Genomic DNA, 17,572 nt, shown 5'->3' with positions numbered 1-17,572 from the left:
TAAAGCCAGAGAAATCTAGAAATCAGATAGAAACTGGCAAAATGCTGTCACCGTTTTGAATGCAACAACTCATTTTAGCCAGGTCCCAACTGCTCTCTCCTCATCTCTAGCACTGAAGGGCCTCCTGGGCTTAGCCACTGCCTGGTCCAGTCTCAAGCTTCAGCCTCTCCAGGGAACACAGTTGGAAAGTTCACAAATAGGACTGTCACCATTCTTGGAGTCCTGTCCCAATCCACTAACCCACTGCAGTCAAGTTTCAGAAGATAATATTGGTTAGGAGACTTGGAAGTTCCCATAATACAATCCTGCCCTTCTCCATTGTGTAATGGTTTCTGACTAGGCCCATACTGCTCACTTCCTCCTGTCCTTCTGTTTCTTGTCCCGGCGTCTGCCCTGCTGATCTGCCAACATGCGGGACATTAAGATTATACTTCCATTACTGGTATATTGCAGTGCATAGCGATTAGGGGAGTAGGGCTGGCCATTCTCATTCCTAAGGTGCTCAAACACTTCCTGTTATAGGTTCTGTACCTTCTGCTTCATCTGCTGTATAGACTTAAGGAATTCAACCTTCTCTTTTAACAGTTTATTCTTGTCACGTTGAAGACCTTCCACATCATGCTCCAGGTTCAGGATGGTGTCTAGTTTCCTCTTGCGGCAGTTCTGAGCTGCCATCTTGTTCTTACCTCTTCTTCTGATATCACGTGCAAGGCTGAGCTGCGGTTCACTCAGCTGGTATTTGCTAGCATTTCATTAAATGCCTCCACAGGCAAGTTGATGATCTTCTCATTGGTAAAAGGGATCTTCATAGCTCTGGCTCTGTGCTCATCCCGACTCATTTGCTATCCATAAAGTCAGCCTCTTTCTCCTTACTGGCCTTCTTCCCTACAGGGGTCAAGTGGGGCACCTCGTTTTCCAAGGCCTCTGGTGCCATGTTGTAGGTATGGTTGTGACCAACATATTTTAGATAGGCACATATTGGAAATGTAAAGGATTCTGGTAACTCATGCAGCAAAACTTACTAAACTCTGGCAGGTACCCAACGCCCCCTCTGTTTCCTCAAAATCCACAGTTTCAGAGTCTGAAGTATAGCCTACAATACCTTCTTCTGAAAATGAGGATGAGGAAGAAGAGGACTCTGAGCTGCTAGGAGAGGCAGGACTATGGCTTGAATCCAGAAAAAGCCCAGAGTCAGAATCAAATTCTTCCTCCAGTTGGGAAGTCTGCACCTGACTGAAACCTTCTAAGGCCAGGTCCATTAAGCTGATCCCATCAAGCAGAGCTTTATCCAGAAGTCCCCCCAGAGGATCTAGTATGACAGGAACAGATGTCTCATTGGCTGAGCTATTCACTTGTGGTTGAAAGAGGGCCTCACTCATGTTGGTAGTACCAAAGGTTGAGTTGAGATTAGTGGAGTTGTGAGGAAATAGCTGGAGGAAAGCAGAGCTGGAAGTCATTGACAAGGTCTCCATCTCTCCACTGAAGAAGGAAGAGAATGCTGGGGTGCAGCTGGGTAACAAAGCCTGATGCAAGCTGACATTCTGGTGGATTGCAGTGCTTACAGGCAAGCTATAGTTCACTGGAAGCAGATCCCCACTTGCTCTGTTGTACAGAGATTCAGTGGCAGTATGATTCACTGCAACAGCCTGCACAGAAATAAAGTGGATCAGCAAAGTAAAACCCACTGCACAGCAGCGAACTTTACTGATTGGTTAACAACTGCTAGCAATGCTGGCAACTATGAAAGGCCAAAAGAGAAAAGAAAGCAGCAGTGCCACAGGAGACCTGCATTATGTCAAGCTCCTTGCTCTGTCAATAAATGTCACTGTCCTTAAACAAAGAAACCCACACAATATCCAAATTGTAATACCTCTGTAACCAGATCCACCATCGGTCAAAGTAAATACACTTAGCAATTACCTACCCACAATGATTGCTGAAGCATGGAAGGAAGAAGAGCCAGAGAGGAACCCCCAGCTCATAGTGAATGAACTTGCAACTCACCTGGAAGCTAAAAAAAAACAAAAAAAAACCCAGCATCAGTCCAGATATGAATCAGTTATACAGCTGTTCTAAATTTTTTTTTAATAGATGTTCATAACTTTTAGAGCGTGGGAGTGTGTTTAGTATAAAAGCAACAAATCAAAAACAGAAACATGACTGACTTCTGTCTGAACGACGGTATAGAAAAGTTGATAAATAAATAAATAAATAAATGATGACACTGCAGACATTTCTCTCTCGGGCTTCAATATTCTGAGCCTTTGACTCTATTCCAAGAGCTTCACCCTAAGATCACTTAGTAAAATACAGAATGTCTCAGAAAATCTATATTCTAGGATTCTGTCATATTAGTAACCAGAACAATTCACAAGGTTTTCCAAAACTCACCTCAGAGTTTTCTGCAAAAGGAAACGTGGCTTCTAGGAGTTGTAAGCATTCCTCCAGGGACAAGGTTGTCTGATCCTCCAAGCCAATACCCTGTAGTAGGAAAAGCAATATGCACAAATTCCTACTAGAATCTTATCTTCTGTCATGGATGGGCCTACTACACAGAACATAAGGTTTTTTTGGCATCATGGTTTTTTTACTTTTTTTTTTTACTAGTAGTTATTCTATGATTTTTATATACTTTTTTTTTAAATTATGAATGTTATCTGTAAGCCACTTAGATAATGCACCCTGCAAGTATTTTTAATAAATAAATACCAATACAATCTCACACTCCTCCATCCTCCTCATGATCTAACTGCTCTTCTTTGGTTAGAAGACTACCTTTATCCCCATCAACAGCAATAAGTGATAGGTAAACAGCCTATGAATTTTAGAGGTGGCCTGCAGGACTTAGCTAACATAGCATCAAGACCCATTCACTATGAATTTCTTAGCTCCCACAATACCAGAAGTAATTTTGGAGTACATGAAAGGATTACATAGTATTACCTGGACTGGAATGCTCTCCCCAGTCTCTCCATCCACTAGCTGACTTGTGTCAAAGATTTTTTCTCTTCTCCTCCAGTTGCCCCCATACTCACTGCCATCACTCATCATTCTCTGCCCACATCATTCTCTTTCTGCCTGCACCCAGATCAAGATCTTGTCTCCACAAAATGTCAATTAAATCAATGTCCTGCAAAGTAGTAAGAGTTCTGTCAACTGTGGGTCTAGTTCTTGGCTTTACACTCACTGTTATCCTAGATATTCATGGCACATGCGATCTTAAATGAAATCCTTCTCCCAAATTCTCCCCAACACTGATGTTAGTGTATGGAATAAATGCTCTCAATTTCTAGGATTTCACAATGCACCCCTTGGTTTCTTTTTTAATAAATATAATACTTCCAGATCTTTATAAACTATAACTGCCTCCCAAACCTGAATTACCAGCCAGATCACCCAATACCATTGTACAATTAAGTGTGTGCAATTGGCTGGACAGCAGCTCTGTGATATCCTTTTGTTTTCATGAAATGAAATTTTAGACCTTATCTTGTATAGGGATCAGATCTTGCAAGACTAGAATAAATTATTTGTTGGGGGTAGCTGAGTCAAGTGGCAACTAGGAAACATCATACTAGAATAAACTGGCTGTACACAAGCAAGAAAGCCTTTATATGACCAATAAAGAGCTCAAGCACAAGTTGGAGCTCCAAAGCAGCTGTGGTCTGTGAAGCCCCACAGAGCTGATGCTGCTGAGAGGTAGTCATGCTGTGCTCTTTACTAGGTAGAGTTTTCTCAGCCAGTGGTATCATTCTCATCTGTATAAAGGAATGCATTAGTCTGCAAAAAAACTGAAATCTTGTATTTCCTACATAGAATACAGTCTAAGAGACAACTCATCTATCCCTTCCCCCATAGCACCCCATCTAAAATCAGTCTTCCCTGTGCATGCTTCCTTTCCCCATGCAAATGCACACACAACAAAATAACATGATTAAGAGAAAGATTCTGATTCAAGTCAGTCACTTTATCCAAGTGTAAATAAGCTTGGCACACACAAAGAGCAAAGCCTCAATGTAAGAGGATCTGTCCTTTGCTAACACTTCACATGCTGGAACCTGCCAGCACAGCTACACAGCTCATTGTGCCCCACAGCAGCAGAAGCTCCATCACATGCTTCAGGGACTGCTATTTTTATCCTGTCTGCTGTGGAAACACTACAAGAACACAATCTAGTCCATAGTCCCCATACTGCAGCCAGGTAGGAGGAGGACTGGAGGCTTTAATATCAGAAACAAGTTGAGGATCAAGCAAGGGTTACTCAGTATAGAGTAAAGCAGCAGGCAGGAGCAGGGATTGAATAAGATATGCAGCAACACTGCAGAGAACTAATTTGCAGGCTGGATGAAGCATAATCCTTCTGTGTGCTAAAGTTTACCCTGGTTCTACAACAGCACAGACTAAGCTGCAAGAAGCCCCAGCAGGACTCCAGAGCGTGGAAGGAAGGTGCTATAAGAATGTGCTTGTGCATGTACAGATTCTATCCAGGCTTTAGACACTCACTGCAGCAGGACTCCATTAAAGCAGAGACATGCAGCCCCCAATATACCATTACCTCTAACTGCAACAGCTGCTAGGACCAAAATTATCAACAGCCACCCCTCACAGACCTTCAGGATGGTGCACTGCAAAAGCAGAGATGGGAAAGTCCAGACTCCCTTCCTTCTCACACAGCTCCAAACACTCCAGCTTATTCTAAACATTGATCACTGGCTGGGCGACATGTTTATCCACATGTGCATCCTACCCTAACAAAGATGTCCATCAGTTAAAATCAGCCTTCTCTTTCCCTAGTAGCTTTGAGTACCTCTGCAAGCTGCTGTACAATGACAGCAAAGGATGGGAAAATCCCGTGTGCCTAAAATTTAGCATCTGGCACCTATACCCAGGATGAAGTAGCTGTTAATATGGCTAGGGCACAGTCTCTAGCACCTGGATGCCACTGCTGCTGCCAGAGTCCTATGACTGAAGCCAGGGAGCACTATCGCTGCTGTAGCCAGAGCCAAAACAGGAGCTTCTGCTGGGGGGGGGGGCGCACCTTTCAAAATAGGAAGAGCAAAACCAAAGCAAAAAAAAAAAACCAACCCCCACAAAAAGTTACTTAACAAAAAGTTAGAAAAAAAAAAAAAAGACTCCTGGCTCCTAAAACTTTTGGCTGGTTTTCAAAAAGGTTTCATGACCCTGTTGTCAGGTCTCTCTGGGTGTGTATATCTTATTAACCTCATTCCAGGTATGACTGGAATTTCATTTTTAAGAATGAACTATCTTCAATGGGATAGCAGTGTTAAGTCTGGTGTAGCAAAGAAATGACAGGAGTCGTGATGACACCTTATAGACTAACCAGTTTATTGAAGCATGAGCTTTTGAGGGCAGCATCTGATACATGATGTACAGGAGATGGGTAAAATATATACTGAACAAAGAATGAACTATGTCTTACAGGAACTCTCAGGAAAGAACAGTGGAATTTCTTTTGCACCTGACCTGAACTCACAACACCCTGGTGATCTCAAAACAGATCAGAATTAGGTGATGTGGAAAGTTTGTATAACACTTGCCTCAGCTCAGTACCCTCAACACCAATCAAATCTAAAACAGCAACACCACAGCAGTGACAGGGATGAGAGAGGAAAACAAAAGCAAATCTAACAGGGAGAGCCACAGTAATGCGGCAATCTGAGAGCTGTCCTTCAGAGAGGAATACAACACCCCATTGCACTAACTCTCAGGTCTGTCCTGAAAGGAAGCACCACCATAACTGCACAGGAGGTAGGGAACCAGACAGCTATTTAGGCTGTGTAAAAAAAAAAAAGTGTGAGAGAGAGCTGTGATAGACAGAATTGTTCCCTTCTAAACCTCTTTCAGGTACTCCCTTTCTCCTCAGCATTTACTAGGTAATCTCTGAATCCATATTGGGGATCCTCCCTTGAAATCTTCATATCATAAAAAATAAGGACACTTACCTCTTTGGTTAGGTCTCCAATTGTTAGGGGAGCCTCAGCTCCCAGAGTCTCCAGCTCCTCACCATAGCCCTGCTCGGGAGAGCCACTTTCTCTGGGTCCCAAGTCGGGGCTCAGCACATCCTGCAGCCCACTGGGATTCTCTAGAGCAATGCTGGGACTGGGCTGACTACTGGACACAGAACTCTCCTGCTCCCTGTGAACCAGCCACGTATCCACTGCTGTGCCAGGAACCTGCAGACGGTCAAGGGCCCTCACTTGATTCAGAAGCCGGCGCGTAGTGAAGTAATAGTCCAGGTCCACGCTCTTGGGGTGGATACCATACCCATCTAACGTGTTCCTCAGATTGTGGAACTGGGCAGGGGAATAAGCTGAACTAGGGCCCAGGATGATTTCCCTAAGAGGGGGGCAGCTGCAAATCCAAGTATGTGTCCATGTCCACTCGCACCCCAATTAGGCTGAGCAAGATGGTAAACTGAATGAGACCTTCTGTAAAATACTTCTTCAGAGAAAGCATTTCTGAAGAAACCAAAAATAAAATACAAAATCAGTAATTTAAAAAAGTCGTAGCTGCAATCTTGCACTACAAGACTTCAATCCACAAATAAAACAAATGTGTCACAAGGCTATCACTGACAGCACACAAGTTTTCTGATTCTGGAAAGTAAGGTCTCCCCAGGGAAGAGAAGCCATCCAAGAAAGTATCCTGCTCAGACCTGGCTTGTGTATCCTCTTCCTGATAAATAAGCTGTCTCTTTCAGAAGCCACTCCTTGGTGTTACATACAGCTTCATGTGACTCATTCAGTTCTGTAAACTTCATCCCTGGCACTCTTCTTCCCTTGCGACATCTTAATCCACTGACACCTCTCCTGGGCTGTGAGTCCCTGGACTCACTTTCACGCCCAAGATGATTTCCAAACCAGTCTCAGGCCCTTGTTCAGTGACAAAGCAGATCTCTCCAGTCTCAAGAGAAAACAATACAAAATGTGTTTTCCTTAACACTACAACAGAAAAAGTAAATGGTTTGTTCCAAAAAAAAAATTTCACAAAATCTGTATCCTAAAGAAAACTATATAGCAGATTAACAAGCAGCAAGTCACTAAATCTATAAACAAACACAAATATCAAAAGACATTCCACTGCAAAAGTCTGTACAATTTATAAATAAGCTGAACACTTGCATGCTCTTTCTACCAATAAAAACTGAATTCCACAGTTCTAGTTTTTAATTCTATGACTCAGTGTCTTCTTCTCAGGAAAGGAGTAACAGGGATCATAAACCAGAGCCTTGCTGGAGATATCCCAAGTCCAGACCTTACAATTGACATAAGACAAGAGTCCACAGCCTCACTACAGAGTATAGTCAAGCCTGGCTAGGAGAAGAGAAATCCACTCTCCAGGGCCCTTAGCCCAGTCTTACCTGCTCATCCCACCTTACTCACTTCCTAGGTACTACACTCTTCCCAGTTTCTTCCTAAACTACAGCTCCGTACGTTTTATTTTTAAATTATCTTCACTAAAGTAGTGGAATAGCCATATTAGTACACTTGAATGCATGGAAAGAAAGGATAACAAAAAAAATATAAGGTGACACATTTTTAAGTGATTAACTTAATCCATGACTAGCTTTTGGGAGCTCCTACTACTTTTTTTTCCCAGATATGCTAATACTGCAAAATATAACTGTAACCCATTTCAAGCTCCGTCTATCAAGTCCCTGCAAATGACTTCTTAATTTATTTCCAGATTTAAAGAGAATTAATATTTTAATGGGTACTTGCCAGGTTCTTATGGCCTGGATTGGCCACTGTTGGAAACAGGATGCTGGGCTTGATGGACCCTTGGTCTGACCCAGTATGGCATTTTCTTATGTTCTTATGTTAATGTAAGACTATCATTATTTAAATAAAGTCCTGTAGCTGCATGCTATAGTGTCAAAGAAGTTGCAGGTAGTCATGTTTTCTTGGACTAACTTAATATACTTTCGACAGGTCAACTAATGAAGAGGGTGCAGCTCTTGAAAAGTGAGTTAAAAACATTACATTGCTTCAGTAAAAAAAAATAAAAATAAGTCACAGCTGTGCTCCACCCAACTCCCTCACTTTATTCTCCCCCCACCACTCCTTCCCAACCCATGTGAACTCACAACCCAACACCCCTCAGCCCCCTACACCGTACATCAATCCTCTCACCTCCCACTACAACCCCAAACCAAATAGCCCATTCCCACCCCACATCAGCCCACTACACTGCCAAACTCAAAACACTCCACCCAAATTACACATTCTTCAATCCTCCTTCAGTATCCTACTACACACTCTAACCCATCACCTTCACAACCCTCACCTCCTACTACAACACCCTCAACCCAACTTTACCCTCACACATGCCTCCAACATATCCCAAAATCAAACACCTCTAGCGATAGCTCCCCCATATCTTATCATAATCTTCACCATCCCATTATACTTCCAATCCAAAACACCCCAGTCTAACTACACACCCTTCAACCCGTATCACCCTACTACATCCCAACCCAACAACCCGCCTAACTATACATCCTCAATCCATACCTTTATAACCTACCTCACTCCTACTAAACCCCCAACCCAAACACTCACCTTCAAATGCACACCTTCACAACTCTCAACCGCAGTATACCCACAAACACAAATAACTAGAGATGTGAATCGGAACCGGAATCGGTTCGGATTCCTGTTCCGATTCACATGTGGTTTTTTTTTTTCATCAGGCCCGATCATGGTTTTGTTTATCGGCTACGCCCGAGCCGATAAACAAAAAACCCACCCCGACCCTTTAAACTAATACCTTAGCTTCCCCCACCCTCCTGACCCCCCCAGAAACTTTTTACAGGTACCTGGTGGTCCAGTGGGGGTCCCTGGAGCGATCTCCCGCTCCCGGGCCGTCGGCTGCCACTAATCAAAATGGCGCCGATGGCCCTTTGCCCTTACCATGAGACAGGGTATCCGTGCCATTGGCCAGACCCTGTCACATGATAGGAGCACTGGATGGCCCGCGCCATGTTACCATGTAACACCAAGGAGTGGCTTCTGAAAGAGACAGCTTATTTATCAGGAAGAGGATACACAAGCCAGGTCTGAGCAGGATACTTTCTTGGATGGCTTCTCTTCCCTGGGGAGACCTTACTTTCCAGAATCAGAACCAATGGCACCGGTAGCCCCTGTGACATAGTAAGGGCAAAGGCTATCGGCGCCATTTTGATTACTGGCAGCCGATGGCCCGAGTGCAGGAGATTGCTCCAGGACCCCCGCTGGACCACCAGGGGCTTTTGGCAAGTCTTGGGGGACCCTCCTGACCCCCACAAGACTTGCCAAAAGTCCAGCGGGGGTCCGGGAGCGACCTCCTGCACTCAGACTGTCAGCTGCCAGTATCCAAAATGGCGCCGATAGCCTTTGCCCTTACTATGTCACAGGGACTACCGGTGCCATTGGTCAGCCCCTGTCACATGGTAGGAGCACAAGATGGCGCCGGCCATCCAGTGCTCCTACCATGTGACAGGGTCCGACCGATGGCACGGATACCCTGTCACATGGTAAGGGCAAAGAGCCATCGGCGCCATTTTGATTAGTGGCAGCCAACGGCCCAGGAGCGGGAGATCGCTCCAGGGACTCCCACTGGACCACCAGGTACCTGTAAAAGGTTTTTGGGGGGTCGGGAGGATGGGGGAAGCTAAGGGATTAGTTTTAAAGGGTCGGGGTGGGTTTAGGGGTTATTTTTGTGTGCCGTTTTTCCCGCCCTCCCCCAAAACGTTAAACCCCCATGATCAATATTGTGGGGTTTTCCTATCGTTTTGGGGGAGCCCCCGATTTCTGACGATTTTGAAAATATCGTCCGATATTTTCAATCGTCCGAAGCCCGATTCACATCCCTACAAATAACCCCAGTTATTACCTGCTAAACCCCAGCTTCTCTCACGGTTCAGGCACTGCCACCTGCCAGCCGGCCCTGCAACATCTCAACTCCTGCGGCCAATGGTGCCACTCCAACAAGCACCCACCCTTCTGGGCCCCAAATTTCCGCAATACCATAGCAACGCTGACCGACAATAACAATCATCAATTATGAAAGCCTGCACTCAGAAAGACTACAGAAGCAACCAATTACAGCTGGTACAAATCCCCAAACTAGCGCCCTGATAATGATTGACAGGCTAGCTAGCTAATTGGAATAATACGTCAGGCATGCATCAATGCCAGCTACCTGCATGCCTGGCAGCTTTACCTGACAACAATAACAGCCAATCACAAGCATGCTATGACAATCTTCCAAGGGCTCTCGCCGAGAAAATGAACACAATAACTAAACTAACGACTCCCCTGCAGTTTACGGCCCTTTACCTAATATCGCAGCGATGTAGGAGCTGGGTAAGAGAGACCCTCAGCGCCCCTCCTTCATGGTCAGCCCCCAACCGTGACTTGCAAAAAGAACCAGAAGCTGACCGATAGTAACGAGCACACATGCGCCCATGCTCCTGGCAACATTCTGGAAGGATCTGGACGTGTGACATCACAATGCGCTGAGGCAATGCCCGAACGAAAGCTCGCGCTGGATTCTGTGCGCCCAATGAAAACAAGAGCGCAGGCGTTCTTTCTGTCGCTACAAGGATAGCCTATTCTGGAAACATGGCGGCAGAGGGTCCACTCCGCTTCCCTCAACCGAGTACGTTCCTTTAGGCCTCTATATTAGATCTGAGGGTAACTTGCCCTCCTATACATAGCGTTTATGAGTTCTCTTTTATCACCGGCGCTTCTGTTCAAAAATAGCAATGAAACTGATCCGAGAAAGAGATGACAATTCTTTAAAGTTCCTTACAGAGTGATTTATTTAGACCAATAAAAAGGTTTTGACCATAACCTGATGACAGACAATTAATTTCACATATTTCAAGTGAACTCCGCCAGAGCAACAAGTCTGCTCAAACTTTATTCTAAACTTTGCTTTGATTAGTCAAGGCTAGGGTGGGACACAGTGTATGCTGGTAGATTAATTTTCACTGTCAGAGACATTAAATCAGGGATGGCGAACTTCAGACCTGGAGGGCTGCAAACAGGCCAGGTTTTCAGGATATCCACAATGAATATGAATGAGAAAGATTTGCATGCACTGCCTCCACTGGATGCAAATCTTTCTCATGCGTGCTCATTGTGGATATCCTGAAAACCTGGCCTGTTTGCAGCACTCGAGGACTGGAGTTCGCCATCCCTGCATTAAATGATATAAATCAGCAAATCTGCAGCGCTGGTTACCAGTCTCTCAGAGACTTCTGTCAGCACAGCAGCTCTTTTCTCCTAGGACAAGCAGGATGGTAGCTCTCACAGATGAGTGACAGATTCAGATGGCGCCTGGCACAGAAAACGTTTCTTAAAGTTTCTAGAACTTTGACTGGCACACTGAGCATGCCCAGCATGCCACTATCTGCGCGTCCATCAGTCTTGCAGTGGTGGAGCTCTGCTTTCAATTTATCTTTTCAAAGTATTTTTCCCGGTCGTTTGTTAATTGTCCGTGCTGGATCCTCTTTTTCGGTCGGTGCCGTCTGGCGTACGGTAAGTGTTTACATTTTTTTTTTCCCTTCGTGCGGTTGATTCTCAGCGTGTCACCTCTCAGTGACTGACGGCCATCGACCGCTCGCCGGCTGTTTTTCATGGCATCCAGTTTTCGTCAATGCCCCCAGTGCCCACGGACCATGTCGATTATTGATCTGCATGAGGTCTGTATCCTCTGCCTGAGGGCGTCACACAACATCCAAGGATGCCATCTGTGTGACCAGATGATCCCCAAAGGCCATTGTGCCCAGCTGGATAAGATAGAAAAGCTTTTTGCCAGAAAGTCTGATCCATCTACTCCAGCATCAGGGGCGTCGACACCCAGAGGCTGAGGGGAACCGCTAGATATGCCGTCCCTCTTGTGAGAGAGGAGCAGGTAACAGGCCGTCTCCGGTGTCATCGCACTCAGGGATGTTAGGATGTTCTCCTTCCTCAGCTCTGGGGAAAGACTGGGCCGAGCACTGAGGGAAGTCCCGCAAGCATCGTCACCAGTCGCCGGCAGTGCACAGCTCTTGGAACAGTGTAGCATCGGCGGCCACCATGCACCACGAAAGCAACCCCATGGAGAGGAGGCACCATTCTCTTAGCAGGCCCAGGAGTCCAAGGTGTTCCCCACCGATTGCAGTGTCGGGGACTGGGGCTCAGTGGAAGCTCTGGTGATGCCTCCTCTTCCTTCTCCATCTGTCTTAACTACAGCGGACTTTTAGGAGGAGTTGGATCGCAGGGTTCAGCAGGCAGTTCGACGAGCCCTGAAGATGGCACAGGCTCCAGCCCCGTGCCGGTCCTGGAGCCTGTGCCATCTATCTTGGCGCCCCTGCTGGAGCATGTAGACATCCTTTTGGGCGTGCTTCCAACGCAGCCGGTGCCCGGGGGATCATCAGTTCCCCAGCGGTCACTGATGTCCCCCTCCGGAGTGATTCCCATTATGGGGTCCTCCAAGGAGGAAGAATCCGTGCAGCCAACGGTGCCCTCGGGGGTTTTAGTGCCGCAGCTGAGTTTCCCCAATCTCAGTGCCATTGATACCCTCAGGGCCGTCTGCCCACGGTGCCCTCGTTGCCGAAACCGAGAGGGTTGGGCAGGGACCCTCCACTTCAGTCCCCGAGGGGTCTTAGCATGGAGGAGGCCGAGCACTCAGACGATTTCTTTTCTGAGCCATCTCTGAGCCATCTCTCCAGATGAGAGATGTCTGTCTCCCCCGAAGGAGCTTTCCTTTGCGGGCTTTGTCTGGGCTGTGGCCGAGGCCATTCCATTCCAGCTCCTCACTGAAGAGGATGCTTGGCACAAAATTCTAGAAGTCCTCCTGTTTGTTGATATCCCAAAGGAGATAGTGGCTGTCCCAGTCCATGAGATATTCAAGGAACTTCTCAGGATCTGGGAGTACCCTGTGTTCGTTCCTCTGGTAAATCAGAAGGCGGATGCCATTTACCTGGTGCAGCAAGCCTTGGGCTTTGAGAGGCGTCACCTTCCGCACCAGTCTGTGGTGGTGGAGTCTGCCCTCATGGAGGCCAAGTACTCTCGCACCCATGCCTCTGCCCCGCGAGGTCGGGAACAAAGAGCCTTAGATGCCCTAGTTAGGAAGGTCTTTCAGGGCGCTATGCTCATCACCCGTGTTGCGTCCTCCCAACTGTATATGACCCAATACCACCGGAACCTGTGGAAACAGGTCTAGGAATTGTCGAAGCATCTGCCCTAGCAGCAGCAGGATGCTTTCATGACGGTATTACAGCAAGGCCTGGAGGCAGGCAAATACGGGGTGGTTTTGAAACAGCGGCGAGGGTGGCTGCAGCAGGCATTGGTGCCCACAGAATGGTTTGGCTTTGTGCCTCGGACCTTCGAATAGAGGTCCAGGAGAAGCTGGTGGATTTAACCTGCACAAGGAAAAATTTCTTTGGAGATAAGTTAGGGACATGGTGGCCCAGTTAAAAGACCACCATGAGACCCTGCAACACCTCTCAGCAAGTACCTCAGATCCGCCATCCTCAATCAGGAAATCCTCATGACAGGGCTCTAGGAAATCCTTTTACCACCAGATAAAGTACTAACCTCCTGCCTCTCTGGCATGCATGTCATGTGCCATCTCTCAGGGTCGCTTGCATCAACAGCGGCCCCCAGACCTCAACCCGCTCCCCAGGGAAGCCCCACTACAGGGTTTTGACTACGGGCAAAGGAGCATGTGCCAGATTGCCATATCCTCGGACCCCCTGGCTAAGTCTGTTTGTGGACATCTGGCTCAGCATTACGTCAGACCAGTGGGTTCTTGCCATTGTTTGCCGAGGGTACCGGCTAAACTTCAGGGATGTCCCCATGGACTTTCCTTGTGTCCATTTTGGGGTCTGTCCTCTCAACAGGAAAGTGCTCATGACAGAGTTCTCCACCTGCTAATGGCCAGGTCAAATCCATCCCCCCGCCAGCAGGGCCGGGATTTCTACTCAGTACTTCCTGATACTAAAGAAAACAGGGCCTGCGCCCTCTTCTTGATCTGAGGGCCTTGAGTTTCTTCAAAGAGAAAAGTTCAAGATGGTCTCTTTGGGCACCCTGGTCCCTCTCCTGCAAAAAGGAGACTGGCTCTGCTCCCTCGACCTAAAGGATGCCTACGCCCACGTTGAGATCTTCCCCAGCCACAGGAAGTATCTCCGCTTTCTAGTGGGCAAGGAGCATTTCAAATACCATGTGTTGCCCTTCAGCCTCACTTCGGCTCCACGGGTCTTCACCAAGTGCCTGGCGGTTGTGGGGGCACACCTGCACAACACGTGTTCCCCTATCTGGACTATTGGTTAATCAGGAGCAACCCAACAGGGAGCGCTCCGCTCCCTGACCCTAATGGCCCGTGTGCTGCAGTCTCTGGGGTTTATCAACTACCCCATCCCATCTCAGCCCATCTCCTCATCTGGGTTTTATTGGGGCCAGATTGGATATGGTTCAGGCCAGGGCAGAAGCCCCATGGCCTAGTGCTTGCCCTGGCATCACTGGCGGGTTTGGTCTGCTGCAGTCATCAGGTTTCCGTTCGCCTGTTTCTCCATCTTCTGGGTCACGTGGCTGCATCTGTCCTTGTTACCCCATTCGCCCACTTGTGTATGCACAGCGCTCAATGGACTCTGTGCTCTCAGTGGCTGCAGGCAACCCAGGACCTGATTGCATGTGTCTGCATCGTGCAGCCTCTTCAGGCATCCCTGTTTTGGTGGGAAAATCTCTCCAATCTGGAGCGGGGACTTCTGTTTCAAGCTCCCCCGCACCAAATTGTGCTCACCACTAATGCATCCACCCGTGGTTGGGGGGCACATGTGGACAGCCTCCATAAACAGGGTCAATGGATGGCACAGAAAGCTCGCTGCCATATCAACTTCCTGGAGTTCTGAGCGATCTGCTAACACTCTCTCAAGCTGTCCTGAACTAAACAGACAAGCAGGTTGCGATGTGGTACATCAGCAAACTGGGAGGAACGGGCTCCTTCCTCCTTTGTCTGGAGGCAGTGCAGATATGGTCCTAGGCCCTATCCCAAGGCATGCTCTTGCGAGTGGTTTACCTAGCTGGGATGGAAAATGTGGTGGCAGACTTCCTGAGTCAGGCGTTCCGACCACATGAGTGGTCGCTGGACCCCTCTGTAGCGGACTGGATCTTCCGCCTGTGAGGAACCCCGGATGTGGATCTCTTTGCCTCCCCGTGCAACAGCAGAGTCAGCCACTTCTGCTCCCTGTACAGAAGCGATGGGAAACCAGTCTCGGATGCCTTTGCCCGCTACTGAGGCAAGGGTCACTGTATGTGTGTCCTCCACTTCCGCTGGTAATGAAGACTTGTGAAGCTCCGGCAGGACAAGGGGACCATGATCCTGGTGGCCCCGTATTGGCTGAGGTAGGTCTGGTTTCCAATCCTGCAGGACCTGTCGGTCAGAGAGCCCATCCATCTGTGCACCTCCCCCGATCTGATTACTCAGGATTGGGGCAGGCTGCGCCATTCAATTCTCAGGTCCTTCGCTCTGACTGCCTGGATGTTGAGAAGCTAGTCCTGCAGTCCCCTCAATCTCTCTGACGATGTATCTCAGGTACTGGTAACTTCAAGAAAGCCTTCCACCAGGCTCAAGTGGAGGAGGTTTTCTGTCTGCTGTGGAGGTTATGACTTGGATCCATTTGCCTGCCCCACGCCACAATTCCTAGACTACCTATGGCAACCCCTTGGAGGCTGTCCTGAAGACCAACTCGGTCAGGGTCCACCAAAGTTCCATCAGCGCTTACCATCAAGGTATTGGTGGTATGCCCATCTCTGTGCAGCTAATTGTAGGGTGATTAATAGAGGAGTTGCTTTAGAGGAACCGCCCATGCATCCTCCTGCTGTTGTGTCCTGGGACCTGAACGTGGTACTAAAACGGCTCATTCATGACCCATTCGAGCATATGCGCTCCTGCGATCTGAGGGTACCTGCCTTGGAAAGTTCTCTTCCTTGTGGCGGTCACTTCGGCTCGCAGATTTAGTGAGTTTCAGGCGTTGGTGACATATCTGCCCTACACAAAACTTCTTCCATGATAGGGTGGTCCTGTGTATTTACCCTAAGTTTCTGCCTAAGGTGGTGACTGATTTTCATCTTAATCAGTCTATTATTCTGCCCACCTTTTCCCGAGACCTCATTTTCACCAAGGCAAATAGGCTCTACACAGTTTGGACTGTAAGAAGGACTTGGCTTCTATCTCAAATGCACAGTAGGCCACAGGCAGTCCACGTAACTTTTCATATCCTTTGACAAGAACAGAATGGCTGTTGCGGTGGGCAAACAAACTGTCCAACTGGCTGGCGAATTGCATCTCCTTCTGCTATGTGCAGGTGGACCTTCAGCTTGAAGGCCTCATTAAAGCGCACTTGGCGAGAGCCAAGGCAGCATCGGTTCATAAGAACATAAGAAATTGCCATGCTGGGTCGGACCAAGGGTCCATCAAGCCCAGCATCCTGTTTCCAACAGAAGCCAAAACAGGCCACAAAAACCTGGCAATTACCCAAACATCAAGAAGATCCCATGCTACTGATGCAATTAATAGCAGTGGCTATTACCTAAGTAAACTTGATTAATAGCTGTTAATGGACTTCTCCTCCAAGAACTTATCCAAATCTTTTTTGAACCCAGCTAAACTAACTGCACTAACCACATCCTCTGGTAATAAATTCCAGAGCTTAATTATGCGTTGAGTGAAAAATAATTTTCTCCGATTAGTCTTAAATGTGCTACTTATCTGAAAGGGTAAATAATCGATTCACATCTACTCGTTCAAGACCTTTCATGATCTTAAAAACCTATATCATATCCCCCCTCAGCTGTCTCTTCTCCAAGCTGAACAGCCCTAACCTCTTCAGCCTTTCCTCATAGGGGAGCTGTTCCATCCCATTTATCATTTTGGTTGCACTTCTCTGTACCTTCTCCATCGCAACTATATCTTTTTTGAGATGCGGCGACCAGAATTGTACACAGTATTCAAGGTGCGGTCTCACCATGGAGCGATACAGAGGCATTATGACATTTTCCGTTTTATTAACCATTCCCTTTCTAATAATTCCTAACATTCTGTTTGCTTTTTTGACTGCTGCAGCACACTGAACTGACAATTTTAAAGTATTATCCATTATGTTGCCTAGATCTTTTTCCTGGGTAGTAGCTCCTAATATGGAACCTAACATTTATTTATTTATTTATTTATTGATTGAAGGCTTTTATATACCGACTTTTCTTGATACAAATCAAATCAACTCGGTTTACATCGAACTAGGCAGTAACTATAAAATAACTATAAATAACCAGTCAACAAGAGACCAATTTAGAGAGCATAAAGTTACATTATAACAAGGAAGCCTTAACTGGGAGTAGGAAATAAAGAGGGTGAACGAAGATTAAGAACTATATACATGGGAGGGAGGCAAGAAGCCAACCTCTTAATAGCTAGTAGGCGTGATTTGGTGGTTGTTTATTTACATAAATGAGTGAGGAACAGTTCTAAATCAGTCTGTGGAACTTGTAGTGGGGAAGGCTTGGCAGAACAGCCATGTCTT

The 17,572-nt window shown here is 47.0% G+C and overlaps 1 pseudogene; it reads right to left on the bottom strand.

Annotated features, from left to right (window-relative positions):
• Window positions 1-319: 319 nt before the first annotated feature.
• LOC115073655 lies at window positions 320-6,864 on the bottom strand (annotated as a pseudogene).
• Window positions 6,865-17,572: the final 10,708 nt, after the last annotated feature.

Source organism: Rhinatrema bivittatum, chromosome 12 (genome assembly GCF_901001135.1).
Source record: "Rhinatrema bivittatum chromosome 12, aRhiBiv1.1, whole genome shotgun sequence".
Lineage (NCBI taxonomy): Eukaryota > Metazoa > Chordata > Amphibia > Gymnophiona > Rhinatrematidae > Rhinatrema > Rhinatrema bivittatum.
This window is presented reverse-complemented; position numbering and strand designations above follow the sequence as displayed.